At 42.2% G+C, this 12,880-nt stretch overlaps 1 long non-coding RNA gene across 1 annotated transcript; it reads left to right on the forward strand.

Moving 5' to 3' along the window:
* The first annotated feature begins 2,291 nt into the window (after positions 1-2,291).
* On the forward strand, positions 2,292-12,552 carry LOC102076873 (uncharacterized). The gene is made up of 3 exons (XR_266918.3): positions 2,292-2,501; positions 4,791-4,936; positions 11,536-12,552. It is a non-coding gene; the product is annotated as an uncharacterized LOC102076873 (long non-coding RNA).
* The last annotated feature ends 328 nt before the right edge of the window (positions 12,553-12,880 follow it).

Consider the following 12,880-nt stretch of genomic DNA (forward strand, 5'->3'; position numbering starts at 1 on the left):
ACATAACATTTCCTTTGTGCAGAATTTAAGTGCACAAAAATTTGATTGTGAGTTGTGTAAAGGTGGTGTTTCACATTTCTGCATTAAAATGTCTCCTCCAGTATATTTCCTGTCATGTCATTAGATTTATCCAACACTCTGAAGGAGGGGAGAAATAACTAATGCTGGGTGTTGGCCGCCATCTGCCAAGGTCAGTTTGGACGCTTCCTTTCTCGTGCTTTCCATCTTGAATCCTGATCAAAAAGAAAATAAATGGGCTGAACCCTCCGGAAGCACCAAATCCATTCAATCCAAGTGTTCTAGGAGGCATGTTCCAACTTCCAGAGACGTCCCACCAAAAGTCAGGATTATTTGGGGATGACTGTATTCCTGACTGTGATCCTTCCTCCTGATACTGTCATGGGTCTGCTGTGTGGAAAGATGATGACGAGCTAAATGCAGACACTTGAAGGCGAGAAGTCGGCAGTTTAAAGGCTGAACGAAAATACAACCAAGGGGCAAAACAGGCTTAACTAATAAAACTAGACTGGGCAAACTATAACTAAATACTAAATACTGAACACAGAACATGGGGAACATGAAACATGGAACATGAAACCTGAAGAGAGACAAAAATCCCCCAAATAAACTCAAACACCTAGGTCGCAGACTTTCGACCACGACAGGTACACATGGAAATTTAAGAGTCTACTGCTTCTTTTCCTGCTAATTTTCTCTTGAAACTATGGTAGAGCCCAGCCTCTACCAGTCTTGTACTTAGAGCTTGGTCCTGTGCTGCCATGAGCAAACCATGAGGAAAAGTTGCTCTCAGAGCCTTTTCCTCCCAACCCACCTCTTTTGCAACTCTGCACTTACATAAGGAAGTTTTTGAGCAGCTGTGTTGGGGCTCAACACAGCTGCTAAATTTGATAATGGCATAATTATAAGAGAGTTTAGGGTGAGTCTTCAAAACAGCATGCACCGATCTCAACATACAATTACGTAATAATGTCACTAAAAAAAGCTATCTTGGTGTTTTCAGAAGCAAAAGTGTGAGGTTGTTGTCTGAATACCAGAAAATACTGGTTCAAACAGAAACTCTTTTCCAACTGACTAGAGAATCCTCAGAGAGGCTTGGTGAGCTTTCTCTGGAAGCTCTGGACGTGGTATTGGTGAAGTGAGTGGCAAAGGCTTGTCCACCACTTCTATATCTGGTTGGGTAACAATGATGAGTTTTGCTCGTTTGCATCTGGAAGTCCCAAAAGTCCTTAGTTTGGTCATACTCAATCACCTTGGTGGCCATTTTGACCTTGAGACTTCCAGACCATACTAGGCACAAACATTCTGTTGTACTATACCGGCCACTTGGTTATGGCGTTCCATGGATGCCCTGCCTGTTAGCATGTTGCATCCTCCTGTTATGTGCTGAATTCTCTCATGGCCATCATTGCACAGCCTGCACCTGGGGTCTTGCTCGTGTAACCCAGTGAGTTTACACAGCTCAGTAATGCAATACAACATTGTTATTGTTAATTGTGATTCATCGTTACTCTGTTAACCACTGAGTTGAGCTAAAGCAAATCAATAATAATTTATGGCAAAGGGGTGGGATTAAATAAGTGTTTTCTTCTTCCCACTCCATTTCAACATGTAAATTAATCAGAACGGCAGCTATATTGTGTCAGGGTTTCTGGATCGTTGACCCAGTATTTTCAGTTCACGTTCACTGTTTATCTACTGCCTGTTCCACTTCCTGTTTTATTGTGTTAACCTTGGTCTGTGTGCATTATGTTCAGCCCTCTTCCCACTTATCAGTAGTTCATTATGTTCAGCTGTTTCACTCACCTGTCACCTATCAGTCATTATTCAGCCAGCATATTTAAGTCCTCAGTTCTGTCCTGGTCTTTGTCGTGTCATTGATGTTATGTTGTCGTTCCCGTTAGTGCTCAGTTATTCAGCCAGCCACTCAGTCTTTCAGTCAGCTAGTCAGTCCTACCATTCCTGCTTTGTTCATTCACCTGCTCCAATAAACCCTCATCATTTCTGCACCGTGAGTCCTGCGTTTGGGTCATCTCTTCCACGCCTCCACACACAAAACCTGACATATTGAAATGTATTGAATTTTTTTGTATAGTATTTTTTTTCTCTCTCTTATTTTCTTTTTTAAATGTACCTGTATATTGTTTACATGTTTGAAATAAATTACCAATCAATCAATCAATCAATAACAAAAGATAAATAATATAAATATTAGAATAAAACCCCAAAGAGTATATTTAACACCCCTACTGGTTAGGAAGGAACAAGCCCTGCCTTCCTCTGCTCTGTGCCGTCACATGTGCTCAGACACAGAGAGAGACGGAGGTGCACGAGACCATCGCTGATTTTCACCACCAAGCTTGTTGCTGGAAAATAACTATAAACTTGATAAATTGAGCAAATATCCATACCGGAGATCTGCATGGACCTTGGAGAAACGGGCCTGATTTGTTGAGAACGTTTTGGACTTTGGAACCATCACGGTGAGTCAGAAGCTGTTAAGCTAACCTTGAAGCTAAAAAGCTAACAAGAAGTTAACGGGGAATATAATGGCCCAATTTCAATGTTGTAGATCTGCACGGGTGCAGATGAAGCGGAGAAGATCCTCTCTGAGAGTTGAACATTAGAAGCGTGCTGGAGAGTTAAACTGGGACTGGGCGAATCAGGCTAATTGAAAAGCTAACTAGCCTAACGCTCATAGCTGCAGCTGGAGCCAACCACGTTTTCACTGTGGGAGAACACACGGGGTTTCTCACAGAGTTCAGCTACTCTGAGCACTCAGCTGTGTGCTGATGATGTTTTAGTATTACATGTTTAATATTAAATGCACTAAAATAAGATGATTGTTCATAAGTTCATTTTGATCTTAAAGGTCATGAATCTATTTTATTTTTTTGTTACATTTGATGCTCGATCGGCACTGTATAGATGTCTCTGCGTATTCTTACTGTGCTGATACATTACCACACACTGTAAAACTACAGCCTGTGGACTTTGGTATATTTTTTGGTAATTTTATTTTGTACATTTGAATGTAATTAACATATTGCTTCATTGCTATGCAGTGCAAAGCAATGCTCCTGTAATTCAGTTAAAGGGGCAGTATATGGGCTCAAAATGTGGTCATAAATATTTTGTACTTGTAAATCAGGATTTGTATGTGTAAAAAGAATTTGTGTGTGCGTAAATCAGGATTTGTATGTGTAAAAAGAATTTGTGTGTGCGTAAAAAAGATTTGTATGTGTAAAAAGAATTTGTGCGTGCGTAAAAAAGATTTGTATGTGTAAAAAGAATTTGTGCGTGTGTAAAAAAGATTTGTATGTGTAAAAAGAATTTGTGCGTGCGTAAAAAAGATTTGTATGTGTAAAAAAAGATTTGTGTGTGGACTTAGCCAAAAAAAACCCTGCAAGTTACAAGTACGAATTTTGACCCTATTTTTCTTCCTGTCATCTGATTGGTCAATGTCATGTCAATCACAAATGTAGCAATCCAATCAGAGAACAGATGGGTTTGGCTGTCGGAGGGGCACTTTTTTGAACTGCAGGTCCTTGAAGGGTAATACAGTTTGAAGCTGGAGGATCTCTATATAAATATCCGATAGAAGCTAGGTCCCCTTACTTTCAGCAGCTGTTGAAAGGATAAAGTTGTGGTATGTCAGTGGTTAGAAATACCATTATTACTTTAGGATTAGTTTAACACAAAGTCAGGGCTGACCTGGGACCATTGCTGTGAGTCACAGTGCGCAGCATAAAGGTCCTTTCACATCGGACGCAGGATGTGCTGCTAATGCTAACTAAAAGCAAAGGATCCAGAATTTGTTGCGCTGGCTGCTGAGCTCTGGGGGTTTTTGAAGCAGCTCTACCTGTACTAGATGCACCTGCTCCTTGTCGTTTCTATCTCTGACTTTATGTCCTCTACAACAGTTTCTGGTTTTTTTGCTAGTTCTTCAAATGTTCAATAAAAACATGTATGCTAATTCATAATGAAGAAAGCTTTGTAATGAAGACTGTCATTTCCAAAACACTGCCCCCCCCCACGGTCCGCAGCGCTGTTGAAAAGGCTGTGGAAGTCCCTGTATAAAGCACGTAGACCTGTGACACAAAAATCACCAAACTCGGACGACCACAGACTGTTTTCCTTCGTGGTGATGAAGGAAAACGCTGGGTTGGCATGTAAAAGGGCATTTATTCCCTTCAAGGACCTGCAGTTCAAAAAAGTGCCCCTCCGACAGCCAAACCCATCTGTTCTCTGATTGGATTGTTACATTTGTGATTGACATGACATTGACCAATCAGATGACAGGAAGAAAAATGGGGTCAAAATTCGTACTTGTAACTTGCAGGGGGGTTTTTGGCTAAGTCCACACACAAATCTTTTTTACACACACAAATCTTTTTTACACACACAAATCTTTTTTACGCACGCACAAATTCTTTTTACACATACAAATCCTGATTTACAAGTACAAAACTGATTTACAAGTACAAAATATTTATGACCACATTTTGAGCCCATAGCAGTACTGTAAAAAATAATTTACCATAGTTCATGGTTTATTTAGGATTTCTGATAGAAATGTGCACCTTGATGATAGAATAAGCTGATTCTGATTTAAAGATTACATTCATGATTAAGATGCACTGTAAAGACTATGATTAGAAATGAAACTTAATGTTTTGTGCTTGTTTTGTTATAGCACTTACATTATTTACCTATGGCCATATATATCATTAGATTGTGAACTGAATTAGTAATAGCCCTGTTGTTTACAGGCTAGTTTTTTTGTGGGATCGTGAGACCTGGATTTCTTCCTGACGAGGAAGATGGCGAGCCTCTCCCTTTGAACCGAACCACAGCCATTCCGAGTTGGGCCAGAAGGGCAGGTTGCTCTTCTCTCACGAACAATTGCAACAGTGCGGTAGGATGATATCGCACCAATCACAGACTTTTGACCTTTGGATTTGACTTGACTGAACACTATTAAGCTGGCAAGACTGACATATCTGAGCTCAGAGAGGATTCTGGGTATTATTATTATTGCTGTTACTGTATTTTATTTTATGTTTTCATTCCTGTTTAGGAAGTGCTGTTAAATTGTTGCTACATAGTTCAATACAATTCAAAGCAACTTTACCTGTGGCTCCAGTCATTCCTCTGCACGCAGCTCACTTTATCCCTCCTACGAATCTAGCTATTGGCCCATTCTCTCCATCTTACTTTAACTTCCCCTACCCTATCCTGTACTTGGCTACACTCGGTATGGTAGAGCCCAGCCTCTATCAGTCTTGTACTTAGAGCTTGGTCCTGTGCTGCCATGATTAGTGCCTCTGTGCTGTCAGCCCACCTTTGTCCAGCCATTGGTAGGATTTTCTTGATACCCGCCACGTCTTCTATCTGCTAGAGGTATATGCCATGCATGGGGCCTGTCCTTCCATCTTAGTTTCTCTTTTTGTTCCTCTTCATTCTATGAAGGTATTCACTAAACCCATCTTTCTTATGTACTAATGGATCTTTGTTGGTTCATCCTGGAGAGTAGTTCTGACATTCACTAGTCCTTCTCAGGACTTGCCTTACTCTCTGCAGGTATTTGCTGGTTGGTGCTTTCCTAGCAGCACATTAATGGTTCCCATTTGCCTGTGGGATTCCAAAGTACTTATAGCTACCTCGATGTCTGCAATGTGGCCTTCTGGTAGTGCTGTCTCCTCAGTTCTAACTTTCCTCTCTTTGTTACAATCCAACAATATTTTTCCTGTCCTGTTGACACCCTGATGTCATTGCTGTAGATCCTAGTGGTGTGGATCAGTGAATCAATTCACTCCTGGCATTCAGTTTCATGTCATCCATATAGAGGAAGTGGTCAACAATTGCTTCATTCTCTAGTTGGTCTCTGTAACCAGTCTTGAGTGAGTGCAATGAGTGTAGTAAGCTTTTATTAGCTAGCAGGAATGAATCATGTCAGGGCCTGGTACTGTCTAATGCTTCACATTGGAGCTGTTCTCATATTGTTCCCCTGCCACTGAGAGTACATCTTGGATCTGGTTTATTTCCTTGGTTTCTATCTTCTTGGTATACCTCTTCAAGCAGTTTTTCCAAGGCTGTGAGCCTTTGCTTGACAGGTTCCTAAGAGTGCAGTTATGGTAATCTGTTCTTAGGCACCCCTTTCTTCATCATACCTTTCTGCAATTTCAATAGTTGACTATCTTCCCTCCATGCTATCTTGTTCTTGGCATACAGTCACTTTCTCTTTAGAGTTGTTCTGGTCCTAGTGGCTTTTCATCTTGTAGCCAAGCATGTTAAGGATCACTGGTGTAGATCACCTGGTCCATTTCAATGAGGGTCGCAGTAGTGATCATCCGTAAAGCTGCCTTCACATATCACAAAGGGTACTTCAGATAATATTGGCAATCGATCACAGATGGTCCAGGTTTCCATCTTAGCCATGATACTCTCTTTCAGTTCAGCTGCTGTCACTTTCAATGGTGTCAGTGCACCAGTTGTTCTTGGGGCTTGGTACCCAATCTCGAGGGTGGGATTGATGATATCGCCCTCCTGACTTGACATCCTGGTTCCCGTTGCTATAGCATTTATGTTGTACCTTGTCAGTCTCCAGTTGTCATAGCAGTTGTTTCTTCCAGATGTAAGAACAAAGAGCCACTAGTTGTTTCAATATTGGTCTAGATGCACAGTGATGAAGAATTTATAGGGTCCTCATTCTCCTCATATAAACCCTTTTGCTGGAATTATATGTGTAGTGGCATTGCAACAGCCCCCTCTTCTTATCCCTTGTCCACTTATGCCTCCTTGTCCAGTAGTCCATTTCTCATCAGTGTGTCCTGGTTCCTCAACACCTGACGCAGGCCTTGTTAATGAGCTCTTGCAAGTGTAGCATCCCTACATGACAAAGATTAATGTTTCTCTCTGAATGTGTTTAACTGGATTCCATTCAATGACCAGGCAATTTTTCCTTTCCCTTATTCTTTAATCAACAGCCATTTAATTCCACAATCCACTTAGATGAGCCCATTTGTTCAGGTTGCTTCTTCTGACATTATACAGTCATTGAAGTATTCAGTCTTAGGTTACTTATGTTAATTAAGACCTTTTAATTAAAAACCCAGAAATAAAAGGAGGCAAATAAATAAATGTAAATACAATCAACAAATCTTTATTTCAAATATAAAAGTAACAAGCGTACATCTTTATAAATTGATCTATTATTATTTAACAGCTATCTGAAAGTATTGCACTTTAAATATTTCCTTTCTATACTATTATATATTTTTAATGTATAATACAGCCATATAAGTAGTTAATCCTATCTCATCCAAATGCTGCTATATATGTGGTTATATTTTGCCGGCTCGGACGTCGCCTGGATCAACAAGGTCCGCGTCAGGTGTTGAGGAACCAGGGCACCCTGACGAGAAGTGGGCTACTGGAACAAGAAGGCATCGGTGGGCAAGAGATGAAAACAGGGCATTGTTGGAATCCTACTACGCAAGTAACCCTGGCGGAAGGGGTTACATGAATAGGATGAGGGACCTATGGATTCTTCGATACCCAACATCCACAATGACGGCGAAACAACTAGTAGCTCAGTGTTCCAACATTCGAAAGAAGGGGGGGAGATATCATCACCCCCACCCGAGATTGGGTACAAAGCCCCAAGTGCGATAGGAGAAGGATCGTTGAGTTCAAGAGGAACTGACCTGAAAGATAGGATCATGGCCAAGCTTGGAACCTGGATCCCCCATAGCCGGTTACCAAGATTACGTGAAGTACCCTCAGAAGGTCTGCTAGATGATGTTAATGCAGCACTACGGATGATACCTACAACCACGATTACCGACACTAACAAGCTGATCTACAATATGGCAGCAGTGATCAGTGAGATGCTTGGCTATAAGTTGAACAGCCACAAGGAGCAGTACCCTCCATGGAGAAGGACGCTAGAGGGCAAGATCAAAGGAGCATGGAGGGAGGTTAGCCAACTAACGGAGTTGCAGAAAGGTGCGACAAAGAAGGTGCATAAAAAATACAGCAAGCTGTCCATACCTGAGGCCTTGGAAACTGCCAAGCAAAGACTCATAGCCTTGGCCAGCCGCTTGAGGAGGTACACCAGAGAGATAGAAGGCAGCTGTTCTCCACAGAACCAGCAAAGGTGTACTCTCAGTGGCAAGGGAACAATAAGAGAACAGCACCACCAAGGCTGGAGACGGAGCAATACTGGAAAAGCATATGGGAGAAGGACGCAAAGCATAACAGCAATGCTCAGTGGCTAGTGGATCTGAGGGCAGACCATAGCAACCTCCCTGAACAGGGTCCAGTAACCATCAAGGTGGTAGACATCCAAGCAAGGGCCTCTAGTATGAAGAGTTGGACAGCACCAGGCCCCGACATGGTTCACGCCTACTGGCTAAAGAAGCTGACTGCACTCCACGAGCGTCTGGCAGCACAAATGAACCAGCTGCTAGTTGATGAGAGACACCCGGAATGGCTAACCAAAGGTCGGACGGTCCTGATCCCCAAGGACCCCAAGAAGGGACCGGTCCCATCCAACTACCGACCAATAACCTGCCTCAGTACTACATGGAAGCTCCTGTCAGGTATCATATCGGCTAAGATGAACAGGCACATGGGTCAATACATGAGCGGGGCACAGAAAGGGATTGGCAAGAATACCAGAGGCGCAAAACACCAGCTACTGGTAGACAGGACAGTCAGCCGAGACTGCAAGACCAGGCTGACCAACCTGTGCACTGCCTGGATTGATTACAAGAAGGCCTATGACTCGATGCCCCACAGCTGGATACTGGAATGCCTAGAATTGTACAAGATCAACAGGACCCTAAGAGCCTTCATCAGGAACTCAATGGGGATGTGGCGTACAACACTAGAGGCCAACTCCAAGCCCATAGCACAAGTCACCATCAAGTGCGGGATCTACCAAGGCGATGCTCTGTCCCCACTGCTGTTCTGCATAGGCCTGAACCCCCTCAGTGAGATCATTAACAAGACTGGCTACGGATACCGACTACGGAACAGAGCAGTTGTCAGCCACCTCCTGTACATGGATGACATCAAGCTGTATGCCAAGAGTGAACGAGACATCAATTCACTGATCCACACTACCAGGATATACAGCAATGACATCGGGATGTCATTCGGTCTGGAGAAGTGTAGTCGGATGATAACAAAGAGAGGGAAGGTAGTCAGAACTGAAGGGATCGAGCTACCAGAAGGCAACATTGCAGACATAGAGGACAGTTAGAAGTACCTGGGGATCCCGCAGGCGAATGGAAACAATGAAGAGGCAGCTAGGAAAGCTGCAACCACCAAGTACCTGCAGAGGGTCAGGCAAGTCCTGAGGAGTCAGCTGAATGGTAAGAACAAGATCCGGGCTATCAACACCTACACCTGCCCGTGATCAGGTATCCAGCGGGTATAATAAGTAGAGATGGCACGATACCACTTTTTTATGTCCGATACCGATACCGATATCATAAATTTGGATATCTGCCGATACCAATATGAATCCGATATAGTGTTTTTTTTAATCAATAAAACTGTTTTTTTAATATCTTGCTGCATTTTGTATTAAGTTCATACTCAAGTTTAAAAAAACAACAACACTAAAGCTATTCTGTTATACCTGTATGCAAAAAAATACACTGCACCCAAAATATTTCATAGTTCAGCAATTCAGATCAATCTAATAAACTTAAACCTACTCCATCCTCCCTATTCTGGTATTTTAAAGAGTACTTAGCAGAAATATTAAGCAACCTAACTAATAGGGTTGCAAACTCCCAGCAAAAAAAAAAAAAAAAAAAAAATAGGGAACCACCCCCCACCCTCCACCTCATGATGCTTAATCAATGTCATCAACTTTAATTTGATGCAGGGTGAAAAAAATGCACAGAAATAAATTATTTTTCAAGAATAATTAAATAGATTCAACATCTTTCTTCAACAGAATTGCAGAATTCACAAATGGTTCTTTCCCAAAGGAAAAAGTAGTAGCTTACTAGGGTATATTAGACTTAACAGTTACTATATACAGTAATGGACTTCTATACATTTTACATCAGGTTAAAACTTTGGGTGTAAGATTCAGATAATTATTTATTAAAAGCTAGGCATTTTAAATGAGAATAAGAAAGAAAAGTGTGTCTTTGTGCCCCCTTTTCCCTGTTCATGCCCTATCGGCCCCCCTGGCTAAACTTTGCTAGATCCGCCCCTGCACAGTTACCAGCCGTCAGCTAGAAAACGATCCTGGTGTAGAAAGTAATATTAAATAAATTGTAACAACAGCTTATCAAGCTTAAACGTGCTGCTGTTGTTCAGCCGCTGGTTTCCTCTTTCTGGTGCAAAGTGGGCCAAAAACAAAGAAGAGAGACGGACTCTTGACAGAAAAGCCGATCAGCTGATCATTAAGCAGTTTCACGATTGAAGTAGCAGCAGCAGAGGGGGAGAGAAGAGGCAGTCGCTCCATATATCGGTTGTTAAGCTTAACGTGGGAACGCTTTAGAAACATTCAGAGATGAACTTACACACTCTCTTTACTTCTCTCTGGGATAACTTCCTCGGAGATGAAATGCTGGTTAGGTAGCGAGGCTACAAATACACACAGCCGCTCTATTACGTGACCACACTGCTCCGACGTGCTACGGTTATGAGCCGAGTTACGCCGTGTAGCAAGTTTTGTGAGGTGTTTTTTTATATTTAATGGATCGGATTACATTTTTTATTTCTCGCCGATATCCGATCCAGTAATTTAGGTCAGTATCGGACCGATACCGATACGTAATATCGCATCAGTCCATCTCTAATAATAAGTTGGCCAAAGGAGGAGATAGAAGCCACTGACATAAAGACAAGAAAGCTCCTTACTATGCATGGAGGGTTTCACCCCAAGTCCAGCACCCTGAGGCTGTACGCTAAGCGGAAGGAAGGGGGCCGGGGACTGGTGAGTGTCAGCACCACAGTCCAGGATGAGACAACGAACATCCAAGAATACATTGGGAAGATGGCCCCAACTGACTGAGTGCTCAGGGAGTAGTAGTGGAGAATGACCGAGCTAAGATCCTGAGGGACTTCCAGATACAGATGGACAAAATGGTGGTGGCTAACCAACCGGACATAGTGGTGGTAGACAAACAGAAGAAGACGGCCGTAGTGATCGATGTAGCGGTTCCAAATGACAGCAACAGAAAGAAGGAACACGAGAAGCTGGAGAAATACCAAGGGCTCAGAGAAGAGCTCAAGAGGATGTGGAGGGTGAAGGTAACGGTGGTCCCCATGGTAATCGGAGCACGTTTTCAAGAACAATAATTGTTCCTTTGTTTGAGTGTTGAGTGTAATTTATTCATGGTCACAAAAGCAACAGAGCTTACAGCTTCATTAGGGTTTTGACCAGTGAACTGCCAAACAAACATTTGTATGACTTTTTGATAGTTAGATATATTTTATTAACATTATTCATGCAACTTACCTCAGCTTCTTTTCCATTCTCAGGGGTTATCACGAATACTTCCACCTTTTACCGCAGCAACCTCCCGTAGCAAATAGCAAGGGAATTAACAACACAAAGGGAAACATCCAGCAACAAGTCTCCAGAATGAAGAGATGAATCACACCAGGGCCTGACACCATTCAAGGGTGCTGGCTGAAGAAGCTAGCAGCTTCACCTGGCAGCACAAATAAGGAGGCTGCAAACTGCAAGCACTCATCTGAAATGGCTAACACTGGGCAGAACAATCCTGATAAAGAAGGATCCCCACAAACTAAAACACCATCAAAATACTGGTTGATAACCTGCATCTGAGTAGGCATTGGTAAGACATTGGAAAAAAAACATCACAATGCCTAAGTACCAACTTCTGGTTGATAGAGCAGTACACCAGAAGTCAAAGACTAGTGAGACCAACCCAAGGACTACCTGGATTGACTACAAGAAAGCTTATGACTCAATGTCCCACAAATGATTACTACTGTGTTTGGCACTGTACAGTAATGCACTAACTCAAAGCCAACCAAACAAGGCTCCATGAAGTGTGAAATATATGAAGGTCATGCACTGTCCCCACTGTTGTTCTACACAGGCCTCAAACCCCTAACAGCCATTACTGATGAACTTTACATATAGATTCAGGAGTGGGGTGACCATCAACCACTTCATGTACACAGTTCTCATCAAAGTGTATTCCAGGAGAGAGCAGGGCATTGGCTCACTGATCCATCTCACCAGTATCTACAGTGAAGACATTTCATTTGGGATGTCATGTTGTCAGGAGTTTTTCTGTATTGCAACTCAGGTCAGAATAAAGACGTTCAGACAGGTTAACGTGTACACGGGTGAGCCTGAGGGAGACGCACCGTGCAATAGTTGTCAGCCTTTTTATTCATAGCATTCTCAGAGACGTACAGGAAGAGATAAAATAGAACTGTGCAGGCTTCCTGTTGAGTCTGCACTTCCCCATTTAAGTGTAACTTCCCCATTTAAGCTTAATACTGAAAGAGCAAACACATTTAGATAAAGAAACGTACTTTTAAGCATAACATAATAAAAATCCTAGAATCCTAAAAAATCTCTTAACATTCCCTCCTGTTGTACATATGTATATGTACAGTTCATAGCTTATTGTATCAGTCTATGGCCACTTGTAAACATTTTTAGCCAAAACATCATAAAATAGTGGGTTTTGTGAGTATGTTATATCCAAGTGTCTATCTCACCATCATCTTCTTCATTCTGTGATAGGGTGATGCAAGCATGAATTGAAGCAGTTACCATTTTTGATACCATGTTCTTCAAACAAGGTATGACACATGAAGTGAAAAGACACAATAACAGTATTAT

The sequence above is a fragment of the Oreochromis niloticus genome, linkage group LG2, assembly GCF_001858045.2.
Source record: "Oreochromis niloticus isolate F11D_XX linkage group LG2, O_niloticus_UMD_NMBU, whole genome shotgun sequence".
Lineage (NCBI taxonomy): Eukaryota > Metazoa > Chordata > Actinopteri > Cichliformes > Cichlidae > Oreochromis > Oreochromis niloticus.